Consider the following 17,581-nt stretch of genomic DNA (forward strand, 5'->3'; position numbering starts at 1 on the left):
GGTGGAGGTAGTGGTGGTGGTGGTGGAGGTAGTGGTGATAGTGGTAGTGGTCGTGGTGGTGGTGGTGGAGGTAGTGGTGATAGTGGTGGTGGTGGTGGTGGTGGAGGTAGTGATGATAGTGGTGGTGGTGTTGGTGGTAGTGGTGGTGGAAGTAGTGATGATAATGGCGGTGTTGGTGGTGGTGGTGGAGGTAGTGGTGATAGTGGTGGTGGCGGTGGTGGTGACATTGTGCATACAGTAGAGGGTAGTTTTTCTCACCACGTTTTCCATACCTGAGGCATTATCACCAACAGGTTCTATTGTTTCTCACTGCAATGCACCTCAGCAAAATATGACTTTAGAGTATAAAGAACATGGGATGAAAACCCCCACACACAGATTCACTCGATTTTCTCCTGCCCCTTGGCTAAGTAAAAATCACCTACCAAGTTGCCAGTCCCTCTCCCTTACTTTCCAGGAGAGCTTCTGATACCTCCTCTTTTTTTTTTCTCCTTCTCCACCCCCACTTCCTTCTCCTCTTTGTCATCCTCCTCTTTTTCCTTCTTCTTCTCTGTCTCCAAATTAATCTTAGCAGGGAGTCCTGAAGCAAATTATCATGTTACAAGCCTAAATGTGATAGCTTGTCATCTTTCATTATTTTTGACATAAACAAAACTGTCAGAATTCTCTGAGACCTGTCTTTGGTTCAGGGCGTTCTCTTTGAGGCCGGGGGATATAAAAGGATTACAAAAAGGAGAGTTGCTCCAACATAATGAAAAGAATGTAATGGAAGTTTGGAAATGATCTCTAATTCCAGACTAGTGTGCACTTTTAGACCATTGCATTCAAAGGGGCTAGGCTGATTAAGGCTGTAAAGTGTTCGAATAATTGTGGTTTATTTTATAGAGCAGAGGTCCAGGAGTACTTTGTTACCCAGATTCATGATTTTGTGTATTCCCACCTCTACCCCACCCCACTGTAATTTCCTTGAATACTTAGATTTGATAAGCAATTAAAAAATAACTGTCTGGCTTATTTTCTGAAGATTAGTGCTTTCCATGGACTGAGTTGCCGAAGACCGGGAGAGTGTGTTTTTACATGGAAGGTCACATCTATTCATCAGAGGCTGTTTATCTTTTTCTGGCCACTCATTTAGAGCAGCCACAGTTTTCTGAAGAAGCCACATGCACCACACTCCAACAGCAGAGAATGATTCGGTTCAGAGTGGGTAATGCTAGGGCCATGGTCTTGGTTTAGGGATATTTCAGAACTTTAATATTTTGGTAACCCATGCTTTATAAATCCTTGAATTACATCAAGTCTATTTAAAACCCCTCTGGGCAGCTGTTTAAAATGCTATCACTGCAGTAAGCAATGTCCTTAGAGTCACATGGCAGGTTGGGGCCAAGAAGGGGATGGGTTTTGTTTGTGTTTCCTTAACTCCAGTTAGGTTTACCCTCTGACTCTCCACTTCTGTGAATAGTCCCTCCATTTCCAGTTGTTTTAAAGTCAGAATATGAAGGCCGCTTAGTCCATCCGGGTTAAGCCTTCCCATCAAATCAAATTCTTTTTCCCTGCATTCTTCTCTTCAAGCCATTTAGTGAAACAAGCACAAATTGTTAACTTCAGATTAATATGTTTAATAAGTGAAATCTGGACTATTTCAGGAAGGCAGGCAGGCCAGCAGCCTGGAGGATTGGTTGCAGCTGAGGGCTCCCGTGGGCTTCTCCTGGGTCATCGCTGGGAGCTGAGACCACCTGTGTAGCACCTGTGGGAAAGGTGGGCCTAATTACCCCAGGGATCCCGGCTTTGCTGGCCTTGCTTTTTGGCCTCCAGATTTGCTCTGATTCTGACAATTCCGGGGGCATCAGAGCTCAGGTCCAGAGGAAAAGCCTGTAGTGAGTGAGGCTGCGAGGTTGTTCTTCAGAACTCTGCATGCTTATCGGGGTGTAATGCCTGGCTCTTGCTGTGGCTCAAAGCTCCTCCAGGAGAAAGATGCTGCTTCTGTCTGGTCCAGAATGGTATCAGGGTCTGGGTTAACTACGCATGTTCTTGAGTACACAAAAAGAAAAATGTAGCATCAGCAATCTTGGTCAGAGTTTTTCGATCAGAAAAATATAACTTAAGAATGGAGTGTGCTGCCTTAGTTTTAGCAGACATAAATATTGTAACCTTAACAAAATCACATTTCATTTTGAATTCCACACTGCGTGCTCGATGGCAAGAGGATATCCTTATCTTTTCAGAGCCTCAGGGCCCCCAGTGGTCTTTATCCTCCTCTGGCACATAGTGGGTGCTTCATACATTTATCCAATCAGTTCATGAATACTACAAACTAAAAGCAGGGGCTTTGAAGTCAAGATCTGAGTTTGACTCTTAGCATCCCACTAACTCGCTGTATGACCTTGGACAGATACGACAACACTTCTGAGTTTCAGGTTAATTTGTTGGGAGGATTAAGTGAGATAACGCGTGCTATATATTATACATGTGGTCTCTATTAATAGGGAATAGTATATATCTAGCATAAAGTATACTCCCCATTGGTTGTGCCCCCGGGGCACCCATAACTGTCCTGTCTTGAGAGACAAGCGCTGGCTTTACCTCTGCCTTTGCAGGTTAAGGAAGGAGGGCAGAGGGGAGGGGAGGCGGCCCAACTTTCTGTGCCTGTCAGAGCAGGGCTGAGCAGCTGTGGGCTAGGAGGAGGATGCAGGCTCAGCTTCTGCCCCCGCCCCCAGCCTGCAAACCGAGGAAGGCTGGCCTGCGGCTCTCAGGCAGCTCTGGCTCTGGCTCCGGCTCCGTCTCCGGCTCCAGCTCCATCTCCCAGGGAGCGGCTCCGGCAGGCGACTTTGTGGCTCCGCAACCCAACTTTTTCCCCTCCGGCTTCCTCCAGCTCCGGGGGCCCTGCTGCCTCTGGGACCTCCTCACCCCCAGACGTTGCTGGTGTGTGTGTGTGTGTGTGTGTGTGTGTGTGTGTGTGTGTGTGATGGAGTTTCGCTCTTGTTGCCCAGGCTGGAGTGCAGTGGCAGCAATCTACTCACTGCAACCTCCGCCTCCCGGGTTCAAGCGATTCTCCTGCCTCAGCCTCCCGAGCAACTGGGATTACAGGCGCCTACCACCACGCCCGGCTAATTTTTGTATTTTTCGTGGAGACGGGGGTTTCACCATGTTGGTCGGGCTGATCTCGAACTACTGACCTCAGATGATCCACCTGCCTCAGGCTCCCAAAGTGCTGAGATTACAGTCGTGAGCCACCGCGCCCAGCCCGTTGCTGTATTTGAACAGAAAAACCAACACTACATAAAACAAAAGGACAGCAGCCGAGGAGAATGGGATCGAAAGATGATCTGCTCCTTCGGAAGAAAACCCAGGGTGCGGCGGCGACTCGCAGCGCTCCCCGCGCCCCAGCTCCCCCGCGAGGCCCGGGCAACGTCCGCGCTCCCTACAGAGGGAGGCCCGCCGGTGTTTGGGAATCCCAGCGGGGTCCCCAGCTAGCCGGTCTCCCAGCCCTGACCTTACTGAGATTTCTCACTAGGTCACTGTTTGTTAAGAAAACAGAGTAACAGAAACGAGGCAAAGTCCATAATTTTCTTTTTGCAAAATTCTCAAGTTTAGGGCAAAGGCAAAGAGGGGATGAAGTGTGCCCTGACTCTGTAAGATATTCCTTCTCAGAGTTGTCTCCAGTGCAGGGCCTTTCCCCTGTCTGCCCGCCTAGAGATGTTTCCTTGATTATTAAGAGACTGCACTGAAATGTTGCCTGTCTCTCTCTCGGGTTTCTGTTTATTCCTGAGAGTAGGGGAGGCACATTTTCCTTCCTCCTCCGTCCCTCCCTCCTTTCCTTCCCTTCTTTTCTTCCTCCCTTTCTCTCTACCTTCCTACCTTCCTTTCTTTTTGGTTGAGTATATGTTACTTGATTTTTATTTTTTCTGATAATGATGACGCTTTTTAATCTGTTGCTTTCTTTTAGAAAGTTTGACCTTTTTTTCTCTCTTTTATCACTCGCAGTCAGCCACAATGTAAAGTAAATGTTCAAAATTAATTTCTAATATATGGGTAGAGTCCTCCTCCCAAGTCATGTCAGTGAAACCACTGATATATTTTTTTATATAATCTTTAATGTAATAGTACTATCAGTTTTCTACCTGATAGGCTTGTTTCTTTCTCTCTCCCTTTCGTTTTCTCCTTCCTTCTCTCTCTCTCTTTTTCTTTCTGGGACAGCACAAGGACTTGTTCAATCTCATCTTCATCAATTGCTAGCTTTGTGACCTTGGAGAAATCATTTAGCCATTCTATGCCTCCATTTCTTTATCTGCAAAACAGAGTTAATAATGTCCAACCTATAGGGTCATTGGGCTGATAAAATATATTACATATCATAATGTACTCTCCACATAGAATACACTCAACGGGAACTGTTATAGTAATAAGTTGTGGTGCTGCTCTTCTGAATAAAACAAGTTTTCTCATCCTCACCCCCCACCTTCACCCCCAACCCTTTAAGAAAAGTTTAGTTAACAGGCTCCAGGCTCTGGGATCTTAGGGTAGTCAGGTCTTCACAGCCCTTCGACTTAAATATTCATATCATTGCCCCAAAAGAGAGACCAGTAGTTGCTTCCCACCTGAACATCTGTATCAACCTTCTAGTCTCTCTGCGTCTACTCATGCCCTACTTTAGTCCATTCTCTAAACAGCAGTCAATATGGTCTTTTAAAAGCAAAAATTCAAGAGAAAACAAGCAAACAAAAACCCCAGAAATTCCAAATTATGTCATTCCCTTTCTGGAAATCCTTCAGTGGTTTCTCTTTCATACTTAATGTGAAATCTAAACCGTGTTCTCCAAGACGACAGCTTGCCTATGTAGGCCCACCCCAGCCTGTCTCCCACCATTCTGCCCCCTGCTGTGTTTCCACTCTAGGACCACTCTCCCATCTTTCTATTCTCTTGAAGGCAGGATGCTCCCCGCTCTGAGGCTCTGCGCTCACTGTTCCTGGCCTGAAACTCTCTTCCCCTGACCCATGGACTCCCACCTCATATGTCACTTCCTCAGAGATGCCATCCCACTACCTGATCTAAAGTAGCATCCACACCCCACCCCCAGTTACTTGCTATTTACTTTACCTTATTTCCATGATGCCAAAATTATTTATTCATCTATTGATCAAATGAATGAACCCACAATTTAGGGTGAAAAAAATAACTTGTAAACAACTAGCTCAAGCCAAAAGACCACAGAAACAAATGCAGTAATAGTTTTCAATGAAAGGAGAGTCACAGGATTAACTAATTTCTAAAATCAAAACAATGAAAAAGATTATTATTAATAAGAAGTCTGATTCTGTGGCCTGTGGTCAGGACTTGGGTGAATATAATTCTGCACAAGAGAGAGAAAATGTGACTTCTCTCAGTCTGAAGAAGGTGGAAAAATTTTCTCCAAGCAGCTTCAGTGAAAGTGAGAGGAGGGAATGGGTTTGTTATTGCAGCTATGACAATCTCCTATGTATTCCACACTTACACTGACTCAGTTTGTTAAGGTAACCAGATTTTGCTCACCTATTTTTTTCTCAGGCTCTCCTGAAAGGCCTGTTTTCTTGACTTAAAATAAAATTTTGGCTTTTGTTGAGGAAATTCTAGGCTGGGTACAGTGGCTAACACCTGTAATCCCAGCATTTTAGGAGGCTGAGGTGGGCAGATCACTTGAGGCCAGGGATTGGAGACCAGCCTGGCCAACATGGCGAAATCCCATCTCTATTAAAATTATAAAGTTAGCTGAGTATGGTGGTGCACACCTGTAGTCCTAGCTACTCAGGAGGCTGAGGCAGGGGAATCGCTTGAAGCTGGGAAGCAGAGGTTGAGATAAGCTGAGATGGAGCCACTGCACTCCAGCCCTGTCTCAAAAAAAAAAATCTAGAAACAACGTATACTAAGCAATTGGGTCAGAATTTTTCACGTCTCAACTTACTCTTTCTGAATTGCTTGGCTTGTATTGTTTAGAGCCTTTGGCTTTGATGGCTTTGGGAGTTTGTTGAACTATTGCAGATTTTGTATGCTTTTTCCTTGAGTAATTTGGTTTTGATCAAATCCCCAAATAAACTTTTTCCTAAGTTCTTTCCCGCTTAGTTTACAAGCTCATATGTATTCCAGAAGAATGTAATCCACATGTTTAAATTCATGTACACTCAGCTCATCCCAGGGTCATTGGCAGGGAGATGGATATTCAAAGCATATGAAGAATAAGAAGTGTTTCCTAAAACATTGTGTGTGTGTGTGTGTGTGTGTGCGCGCGTGCCTGAAATAATGACATATTGGTTCAGAACCCTAAATAGGCAACTCCATCAGTTAGGTATTACTCTGATGTGTGAAATAGGAAGGTTTTAAGCAGTAGATGATACAGGTGCATATTATTCAAATTTAATTTTTAAAAAGAAGTTATTTCTATTTTCCTGTTGTCATTTCTGGATTTTCCCTCTCTATTCAATTCCTGAGCAGATACTCCCAGACTAGATTAATTTTCCTATATGAAAAGCCAGGTCAGAAAGATAAAATAGCCATGTGATTTGGGGCAAGTTGACAACTCTGAGCCTAGGTTTCTTCATCTGTTAAACAGAGATAAAGGTGTTCAATCTGAGAAGTTATTGCAAGAATTAGAGATGGTGCAGGTAAATCTCCTAGAATAACATATGACCTGTACTAGAATTTTAACAAATAGTAAATGGTCTGAAAAATCCAGGCTTAGTAACATTTTATGAAGTTTTACACTATTATCACCAAAGTTGGCTGTCAGGTATGTGTGTGTAGAGGAGTGTGCAAAAAGGAACGACTGCAGTATGGCCAGGTGGTCAAGGTAGTGCCTTTGGTAGGGTGCTTTCAGAAGGGCTTCTTCAGGAGAAGCAGAGCTTTCTGACCTACATGTTCAGGCAACCAGATACTACTGAGCTTAGCATCTCTAGTAGATGGTCAATTGGCCATTTGCCTAAGGCCAACCCAATGTTAATAAGGGTCACAGTGGGTTTGGGGCCACATTTTGGAAGACATTGTCCTAAATAATATCTGTTGGACTTCATGACTTTTGGGACTTCACCTTCCCTTCCTTTTTAAAATATCGGCTTTCTGGTATGCAGTTCTGGGAACAGAGCAACCACTTCTCTTTGTCCACAACCACAATCTCTTTGTCCCAGCATGCATCTAAAATGTGCACGAAGTCACCATGAACATGAGGTATCTCCAGGTTCTAGGATCTACAGACCACAGGTTATGTTTTTTCTGTTAAGAGGGAGTATTTAGAGGGAATAATTAAAGGCAAAGAAAGCCATCCTAGGCGATCATAGGAAAGATGGTGTCAGATGGCAGGGCAAACCACTGTGGTAACCTCTAGAAGTAATTATGGACATCTGGATTGATGAAAAGAACTAAAGGATGGCAGACATTCTGCATTTGGGACTAGGCTTTCCCAAAGGAAGATAAATGGAAAAAACATGTTTGCCTTAACTGCTGACTCATGGTACAAAGTTTTAATTCAGAGACTTTAATTGAAAATGCAGCAAGAATGTAAAAGATTTACATTAAAAATATTTTAGTATATTGGCAAGACATTAATTACAAAACCAGATGGTCATGGTAGAAAAATCAACCAAGAGGCCTTTGTTTTTCTTTTGCTTTCTTAGCATGAAAAATTTTTACTTTGCAAATTTCAATCTTCTGTTAATTATAAACAACATCACCGTTGTATTAAGATTAATGTAAAGAGTGGTTATCTGTTGTTTTAGAATATTTAAAAAATAAACCCAGAAATCATCATGATCAAAACCTAGAATATGAAAGCATTCTTGTGATAAATGTTTCATGACCAAGACACTAGTTCTTTCTCCCCAGAGGCTGGCCTAATGAGACCATATTTCTTGGCTCTTATTGACCATGACCACTGTCTCAGTCAGGGGTCATTTGTTTGCAACAGAAGGTTGGAACAGAACAGCCTGAAATCAGCTCAAAAAGGAGGGTTTATTGTAGGGATACAATAGACTTTCACACTCAGAGAATCCATATTCAGGGGATATATTGGGCCAGAAAGTTCACCTGATAATATATCCCTCCCTGTTTCACTTAAGGCACAAAGGATCTTCTTTCTATCTTCCTCTGCACACCTGCTCTAGGATAAACACGTTGCTTTCCCAGGCTGACTTTTCCTGCTTTTCTGAAATTAGTGCTCTGAACAATAGGTCCACCGTGGCTATCTATTTGCGTTTAGATCTACCACTGTTCTCTTCATTTACTGTGTGTCCCATCTGTCTTTTATCCCTCTTTCTCTCCTTTCTTGTCTTCTGTCCTTTCTTAAATTAATTTAGTTTTTAAAAAAGTATTGCATTTCCTACTCTCTATTTACTTTTTGTTATACATTCCTTAGTTATTCTTTTGTGGTTACCACAGAGATTATAAATATGCATCCTTGATTTATTAGAATCTACTATAAATTAGTATCATTAATACTTCTAGGACAATGAAAGAAACTTCCAGCATTTAAGCCCATTGCTATGGTTTGAATATATGAATATTTACATCATCTTCAAATTTGTATGTTGAAATCCTCATCTTCAAGGGCATGACATTTGGAGATGGGACCTTTGGGGGCAATTAGGTCAGGGTGATAGCACCCTCATGAGTGGGATTAATGCTCTTGTAAAACAGACCCCTGGAGAGATCCTGCACCGCTTCTACCATGTGAAGACACAGCAAGAAGGTATCATCTATAAGCCAGAAAGCAGGCCCTCACCAGACACCAAATTTGCCTTGATCTTGGACATCCCAATCACCAGAACTATGAGACATAAATTTTTATTGTTTATAAGCCACCCAGTTTATTATATATTGTTATAGCAGCCCAAACAGACTAAGACACCCATTTACCCTATTTTGGCTATTGTTATTGTTGTCATATGTTTCATTTCTACATAGTTGTATTCCCATAAAACATTATCATTATCGTTTTATTTATTTATTTATTTAGAGACGGAGTCTTGCTCTTGTCACCCAGGCTGGAATGCAGTGGCTCAACCTCAGCTCACTGCAACCTCCACCTCCCAGGTTCAAGTGTTTCTCCTGCCTCACTCTCCTGAGTAACTGGGATTACACGCATGCGCCACCACGCCCGGATAATTTTTGTATTTTTAGTAGAGACGGGGTTTCACCATGTTGGCCAGGCTGGTCTCAAACTCCTGACCTCAGGTGATCCACCTGCCTTTGCCTCTCAAAGTGCTGGGATTACAGGTGTGAGCCACTGTGCCTGGCCATCATTATCATTTTAAACAGTCAATATTCATTATGTTTTACCTGCACATTTACCTGTTCCATTTCTCTATATTCTTCCTGGTATTACCATGTTTCCATTTAGGATCATTTTTCTTTTGCCTAAATAACTTCCTTTAGTATATCTTTTACATAGATATCTGCTATCAACACATTCTGTTTTTATCTAAGAGTCTTTGTTTTGAACTCTACTCTGTGGTCTCTCAATGAGTTTATTTTCTATTAGTAGTACTTTCTGTGCCCAAATTTATGCAAATAAATTGGTTTCCCACCTTCAAGGACAGATTACCATAATTATGATAAGTTTTTATAGTGTATGGTTCAAAGATGTATCTTTTACCAAAAAGAGAGGATTCAAAGTGCATTTTATAACTGAAGACCTATCAAGTGTTAGGTTTTCAAGGCCTACTCTGTGTCAGGCAATGTGCTAGTCACTGGGACTGTAAAATTAAGTGAGGCATGTTCTTCATAAAATCCAATGAGCATATACTAGTGGGGGAGACAGATGAGTAAATGGTTACATTAAATGTGATAAGAATTATGCATAGGATATTTTAGGAACCAAAGGAAGAACATCCAAAGTAGAATTAAGAATCAGGGCATATCTCCCAGGAAGACACCTTGGATTGAATTTTAAAGGAGTAGGAGTTGTTGAAGACCCATGTATCAGTTTAGAGTTTGGTGAGGGGTTGCTTCCTGGCTTGTAGATGGCCACCTTCTTACTATGTTGTCACATGGACTTCCCTCAGTGGACATGGAGGAGAGAGAGAGAGACAGGGGGAGAGAGAGAGAGAGAGAGAGAGAGAGCATGCTTCTGGTGTCTCTTCTTATAAGGACACTAATCCTATAGGACCAAGGCCCCATCCTATGACCACATTTAATCTTAATTACTTCTGTAGAAGCACACTGGGGGTTAGGGCTTCAGCATATAAATTTTGGGGGCCTGGAAACATTCAACCCTTTATAGATAGATGGGTTTTATGAAAAAGACATAAAAGCTATTTTTGTGCTGAAGTAGAAGAGGCAGTAAGAAGGGCAATATTAAAGATACAGGAGAGAGAGACAACATGGGTTGTTGAAATGATGGCCACAAAAAGCCAATGCATGAAGTCCTTAAAATAGCCTATTAAAAAAAATGCCAAAGCATAACATTGGATCCCAGAGGGAAGGAGAAAGGAATTGGTGCCAGTGAAGACATCTATAGGTGTTCTGGGAGGAAATTGTCACCTAGCGTTAAGAAGCAAAGCCATCTGGGAATGTGGTGATGGTCAGGAGTAAGGAGCTTGGGGGAAAAGGTGGAAGTGTGATTGCTGAAGGGACATCTGCACCAAGAGACCATGGATTGATAATGGCCCAGTTTCCCCCTTTGGATGATGATACCAGTTTAGGTAATTGCTTTACATATCTTTGAGGTTGCTAATCTGCTCAGCCATCACTACCATTTTGCAACAGCTCTCATCTGAAGACAGCAAATTGAAACTTGAGTTTAAAATCTTACCTTTAAGTCCAGAAGTACAGGGTAGGGAACAATACAGTAGCAGATTACATTAAAACTAAAAGAAATTTTAGTTGACAGGACTATAAAAGTTAGTGCTGCTAAATGCCTTTTTGGCTGCTTAAGTACAATATCTATACCAAAGAAGGTGAAAATCCCTCTCCGATCTGTGTCTGTCAGGTTATAACTGGAGAATTCTGACCAGTACACATTAAGAACACAGATAAACTGTGTTATAGTTACACAGAACGACAGACAGGACTCATGCTTTGCTATGTGACACGTGAACATAGAGTCCCAGGGACATTTAAACTGGAGAAAAGAAGATTCAGCAATAAGAAGATCATTGTCCATTTCATCAGTCAGTTTATCTTTTCTATGAGTGCTATCACTTCAAAAGATCTTTCACACCTGCTGACTTACTGCATCCCTATGACTTCTCTCAGACTTGGGACATTACTGCCCAGATTTCACAGACAGGGAGACTAGGACACCTAGAGGATAAATACAGGAGACATTCAACAACTTGCTCAGCCATCTCACTCCTGACTTACATGATAAATGTTTTCTTTTCTGTTCTCCTCTCATAGCAATCCTCCCATTCTTCAGAGCCCAGCTTAAGTTCCCTCTACAGAGGCTTCCTCTGCCTCATCGAGCCCTGACTGATTTTCGTCTCCTTTGAAATTTGACAATGTCCAAAACAATATAAATAAAAGGACATATTTTGCCATGGAATGTAATACTTGCTGATATATTATTTTGTGGTGTTTGCTCCAGTTTTAGATGTGTTGGTCACCTCTCCCTACATATAATGAGAGTTTGGGTTATGTTTTATTCTTTTTTCTTATGTCCCACAGGGCTTAGCCCAGTGCTAAGCACTGAACAGGTATTTGGTATTATGCCCTTTGCTCTGTAAGGGTATCTTAAGTCTGTTTTCCGTCGTTTACAGTAGAATAGTTAAATCTGGGTAATTTACAAAGAACAGGAATTTGTTTCTCACAGTTATGAAGGCTGAGAAGTCCAAGGTTGAGGAGCTATGTCTGGTGAGGGCCTTCTGGCTGATAAGGACTCTGCAGAGTCCCGAGGCATTGCAGGGCATCACACAGTGAGGGGGCTGAGCATGCTAACATGTACTCAGGTCTCTCTTCTTGTGCTTCTAGAGCCACCAGTTCCCCTCCCATGATAATCCATTAATCCATTAACCCATTAGTCCATTAATCCATCGATGAATTAATCCATTCATGAGAGCAGAGTCCTGATGACCATATCATCTTTTAAAGGCCCCATCTCTCAATATTGCCACGTTGGGGATTAAGTTTCAACATGAGTTTTGGAGGGAAGAAACACTCAAACCAACACTATATCTCTGTCTTCCAAGGCTATTGACTATGCACACTTGCTTGAAAAGGTGATCAGAAATAAAGAACAGTCAGTGCCTCCACTTGTGAGGTGTGTAGAGATGTGAGAGACCCATGGAGAATTGTCTTCCAACTGTAGATAATTCTCAAATATTCCTGTGTTAACATTTTAGCAGTTAATCAGAATTGCCAATCAAATCTTTGACATTCTTCTGATCAGTAGAGTAGGTCATCAAAACTGGAATCCCATGAGGTTTAAAGTAATTGTTTTGTTTGTAAAATATATCCTGCAAATGTTTTTATTTTTCTGAATTGATCTTTTTAAAAAAAGTTATTCCTGACTGGTCTGAAGCATCTGTTGTCCAGTTTAAGTTTTATTTCTGGACAACTAGTTTCTGAGACCTCATGTATTTAAGAGCAATGCTTTTTATTTTCTCTGCATTAGCCATCCACTGGCTATTTATTTAACAACAATCCCATTGCACTGAATACATTGTCCTTCATGACGTATTCTCAGCCTTCAAACTCATTCGCCCATGTATGCTCTGCCCCAGCCTAATTACTGGAAGTTCCCCAAACATGACCTGTTCTTCCATCCTCCATGCCTTGTGTGCACTGTTCCTTCTGCTGGAAGGCTTGACTCGTCAAGCAAATTCCTACTTGTCCTTCAAAACTAGACTTGTGCTTTACCTCCTCTCCTTCCTTATGTCCCCTAAGTGGAATTATTGACCTCTTCCTTCGTGACCTTTGTTCATTTCTATGATAGTGCATATTATATTGTATTGTAATTATTTGTTTACGTAATAATCTCCCCACAGTTAGTGTGTGGGCAGAAACCATGTCTCTATATTCCCAGATCAAAACATAGTAGATGTTCAAGACAGTTTTTTCTTTGAATAAATGAGTACATTGGTCAGAATTCCTAGTTAGGAGTTACTGAAACAGACTCAAATGGTCTCAAGAAAAAGTAAAGGATTTGCTAAGTAGCTACTGGGGACAGATCAAAAGGCTGGAAGGCTATGTTTGTAAAATGGACAGGATGCAAGGAAACTAGGGCAGCCAATCAGCAGAAATAAACAGATTTTCACTACCATCTTATATTTGTGCATCATTCCCATGAGATCCTCAGGCTGGGGAGAGAGTTTTATTGACAGCCTGTGTCACTCATGGACAAACTGGGATAAGGTTGACCTACCCCATCAAGCTTGCAAGGCTGACAGATGGGGGCAGACACTACTTCCCACCAAGATTACACACAATGGGGGAAAAGCAATTATCTGAAAGGAAACTGGGATGTCATCAGTAGGGGAAAGAAATGTGTTTAACTCCAAAAAATGACCAATGTCTACTACTAATAACTGAGACTTTCCAACAAAAAGAGACTATGATTTAAAAATCAATTTAACGTTGGATGGTTTGATTACCAGCAAAATCACCCATGACATTTAGCACCTTTCTTTCTTTTCCTTGATGAACTCAGAACTCTTGCATAGATTTAATAATGTGTTATGTACCCCCTGGGTGTCTGATTTACTGACTTGAGCTGAATGATTGGACTCAATACAAATAAAAAGAGTTTGCAAACTTCGCCCATGGTTTTCCAGACATCAAGGAACTAAGCTCTTTTGCTCCCTGGAGAAGCTAAAAATTCTAAAATGAAGTGCCCTCTGCTCTGGTTTCTGCTTTTCAGCATTTCTCTTCTGTTTTCACATACTTTTGCTGCTTTAAAATTAAATCTAAGAAACTCATTCCATATTTTTCATCATCTGCTTTTGAAAGTGAATGTTATGGATTTATGGTTTGGGATTTTTTGATGTTAGAGCAGCAAACTATGCTTGCTTCACTTGTTTTTGTTTCATTTTTTTTACATTTATGAGGCTTTGATAATTTGATTTATTAAAATACCACAGTCAATGTAGGGGAACTGACACCATTTGCATTGTTGGAAAGCATCATGAAACATCAGGCGCTAGTTCCCCATGGAGGGCTTACTTCTATTATTATATCTCCCCCTCCCCTTTGGTCTTCAGGAAAGTTTGGCGTTAAACTTAAGCTGCACCCAAAGAGTATTCATTCCTAGAACATTTCAGTATTTTTGGATTGGATTCCATCCCCCAATTTTGATTTTGTATCTGCCAAGATGTACAGAATGATACATCTAAAGCTAGTTATGATACACAAGCTAGTTTTCCTTATCAGGAAACAGAAATGTTCCTTCCTCTTACTCTTTAATGATTGCATATCCGGTATATTAAAATTTGAATTTCGTATTGTATCCCTTTAAATGTATTAACGAGTACAGTCTGGGAACTTTACATTATGAATCCCTAAGGATGAGTGATGACTAAAGGGCAAGATCGACCCTTTCTGCAAGTGGAGGGCATTTTTCTCTTTTTTCTATAGGAAGTGACAAATGTGGAGAGAGGGAGCGAAAATAGGATGAGTTTCCCCAGAATGAAAACCTGGATACGGGCCAGGCGCCGTGGCTCACGCCTGTAATCCCAGCACTTTGGGATGCTGAGGCGGGTGGATCACGAAGTCAGGAGATCAAGACCATCCTGGCTAACACGTTGAAACCCCGTCTCTACTAAAAATGCAAAAATTAGCCAGGTGTGGCGGCGGGCGCCTGTAGTCCCAGGAGAATGGTGTGAACCCGGGAGGCGGAGCTTGCGGTGAGCTGAGATCACGCCACTGCACTCCAGCCTGGGCGACTGAGCGAGACTCCGTCTCAAAAAAAAAAAAAAGGCAAAAACAGAAACAAAAACAAAAAACTGGATATGAAGACTACCATAAGAGCTTAAAACCATAGAAAAAATGTCAGGGTTGGAAAGAGTCCCCAGACTTTTCATTCATTATAATTCCCTCTACCAGTCCACTGGGTTTCAGGAAAACAGGAACGCTCACATGCTACTGTTTAAGTGAGTGAGTCAGTGCGCGCGTGTGTGTGTGTGTGTGTGTGTGTTACAGGATATTATAAGAATAGAATAGGGAATCTTCCAGGTATCTGAGGAATAGAAAAAAGCCAGGTCACATGGGAACCAGGACTGGAAAGTCAGAAACCGACAGGATTCTATCTCTTTCCATTTGTCAGGGACTACACAGTCTCTTTCTTCTCCTCAAAATCGACCATTCAGCTCGCAGTGGAAGATAGCCTTATTACAATAGTCCCTCCTTATCCAGGGCTTAATTTTTTTGTGGCTTTAGTTACCCACGATTAACCATGGTTTGAAAACATTACATACAATAAGATATTTTGAGGACAGAGAGGCTATATTTATACAACTTTTACTACAGTATATTGTTATAATTGTTCTATTTTATTATTAATTATTGTTAATCTCTTACTGTGACTAATTTATAAAGTAAACTTCATCATAGGTATGTATGTGCAGGAGAAAACATAGTAAATGTAGAATTCAGTACTACCAGAGGTTTCGGGCATCCATTGAATGTCATGAAACATATTTCCCACTTAGAAGAGGGGACTAGTGTATGTTTTTTCACTCAACAAGAAAATAGAAAGACAATTAGAAAAGTCAGAAAATATAAAAAATCCTGGTTTAAAAATGAAGCAAACTAATCTATGGAATTATTTTGAACTGATGAAGTGTCAAGAGAGAGAATCCATTTAACTGTGGTACTCGGAATATTCTTAGCATGATGCAAGTTTAATAACAAGAATTACAACACCTTCCTAATGGATTCATTCACATGATCTAATAATAATAACAATAATAATGAACTCTTATTGACATTTTACTATGTGTCAGGCACTGTGCTAAGTGCTTTATAGATTATTTAATCTTCAAACAATTATTTGAGGGTAGGTATTATCTCATTTTTTTTCAGATGAAAAATTGAGGCCTAGAGAGATTGAGTGACTCTACCAAGTCACATGGCTCTTCAGTGGCAGAGCTATTCTAAGCTGCATGATTTATTTCTGTGATATATTGCTTCTGGCTAAGCTATGTTATCCAATCAGTAGTAAATTATATTTACATAATCAGTATTATAAATGCTTTTTGGATTTTTTTAAAGAATTATTCTATAAATAAAGCATGTAAGACTTGATTATAATAACAAAAGAGAATATAAACATTATCAACCTTGATCACATAAAAATAGTAATATAAAGTTAGGGGAAAGAGAGGGGAACAAAAGGAAAATAGCATTGACTTCCTCATATTTCTCAGTAAAAGAGATATTATTTAACATCACTACATTAAAAAAGCTGTATTTTTAAAGTTATATACATAGCCAATAGAACTCAAAATAAAAACAGGTTAACAAAATCTGGAAGGGTGGTTAATATATGTGAGTCATATTTGTAATTTTTTAAAGCACTACTCAAGAAATCCTTGAAATTGATAAACCAAGAAACAGTATAAGCTGTTATTTGAATTATGTAGATGACTACCAGGAAAAAAAAAAAACTATAAACAAGTGAAAACCAGTTACCTACAAAAAGTGAGCCTGGGGTGCTGATTATGGAGTGAGATTTTTAGTCTTTATTTCTTGCCATTTAAGTGATTACTTCCATGTGCACACATTACTTTTTATAATAGGAACCATGCCCATACTACTATTCACTTCAGTAAATCTACATCTAGGTTTCCATCCCCGAGAAATGCACATCATATACATGTAAGTGGCACCAAGTGAGATGAGGGGCTTCTTCCAAAGGCTGGAACCACAACCCCCCAGGGGGCTCTGGGTAAACATCACTAGCCCCAGTGGTCTTGGGTTCTTTTGTACCTATCTGAATGCCATTACACGCCCATCCATCCCAAGGTTCAGCCTAGAGATGGGAGAAAACAAGAACACTTTTGAACTTTTCACTCACTCTTCTCTTTTACATACTCCCAGGTGGGAGTTCCACTTCCTCTTCCGGTCTATGTCTTACCATTCTAATCCCAGGGCACAAAAAGCCTCAAGGTTTGGCCTTAATGGTAGATGGGATACATGAAGGAAAAGTAGCTTACAAAAAAGGGTACACAATTTTGGGAGGTATTTGAAAGGTATTGTCTCCTTTACATACGTAGACGCATGGAAAATAGCCTGCAAGGATACAGGCCACTTCAAGAGCAGTTGGCACCTCTAGGGAGAGCAGTGGGGGAGGGGAGGATGTATTCCTGTAGGACACAGGTAATGGTGGTTTTTTTTGGTGCTATGGACATTTATTTACTGCTTTTCTATGTTTAACCCATTTTAATCATCACAATAGCCAAGTGAGGTTAGTTTTTACCTCCAGTCTAAAAAAATTAATAGACTATTCTTTGAATAGTTTTAGGTTTACAGAAAAAATCATATGGAAAGTATAGAGAGTTCCTATATTCTTAGCCTCACACCCTCCTCCCCAATTTCTCCTATTATTAACACTTTGCATTAATGTCATACATTTGTTATATTGATGAGCCAATGTTACATTATTATGACCCAAAGTTCATGGTTT

General features: G+C 40.9%; 1 protein-coding gene across 1 annotated transcript in view; it reads left to right on the forward strand.

The window, feature by feature from the left end:
* Positions 1-1,920: 1,920 nt before the first annotated feature.
* Positions 1,921-17,581, forward strand: part of PRKCH (protein kinase C, eta) — a 370,394-nt gene continuing 354,733 nt past the window's right edge. Inside the window, exon 1 of the mRNA XM_011961950.1 lies at positions 1,921-2,014. The gene's annotated coding sequence lies outside the window, so the exon portion shown is untranslated. The remainder of the gene's footprint in view (positions 2,015-17,581) is intronic.

Source organism: Colobus angolensis, unplaced genomic scaffold, assembly GCF_000951035.1.
Source record: "Colobus angolensis palliatus isolate OR3802 unplaced genomic scaffold, Cang.pa_1.0 Scaffold57, whole genome shotgun sequence".
In the NCBI taxonomy this organism is placed as follows: domain Eukaryota; kingdom Metazoa; phylum Chordata; class Mammalia; order Primates; family Cercopithecidae; genus Colobus; species Colobus angolensis.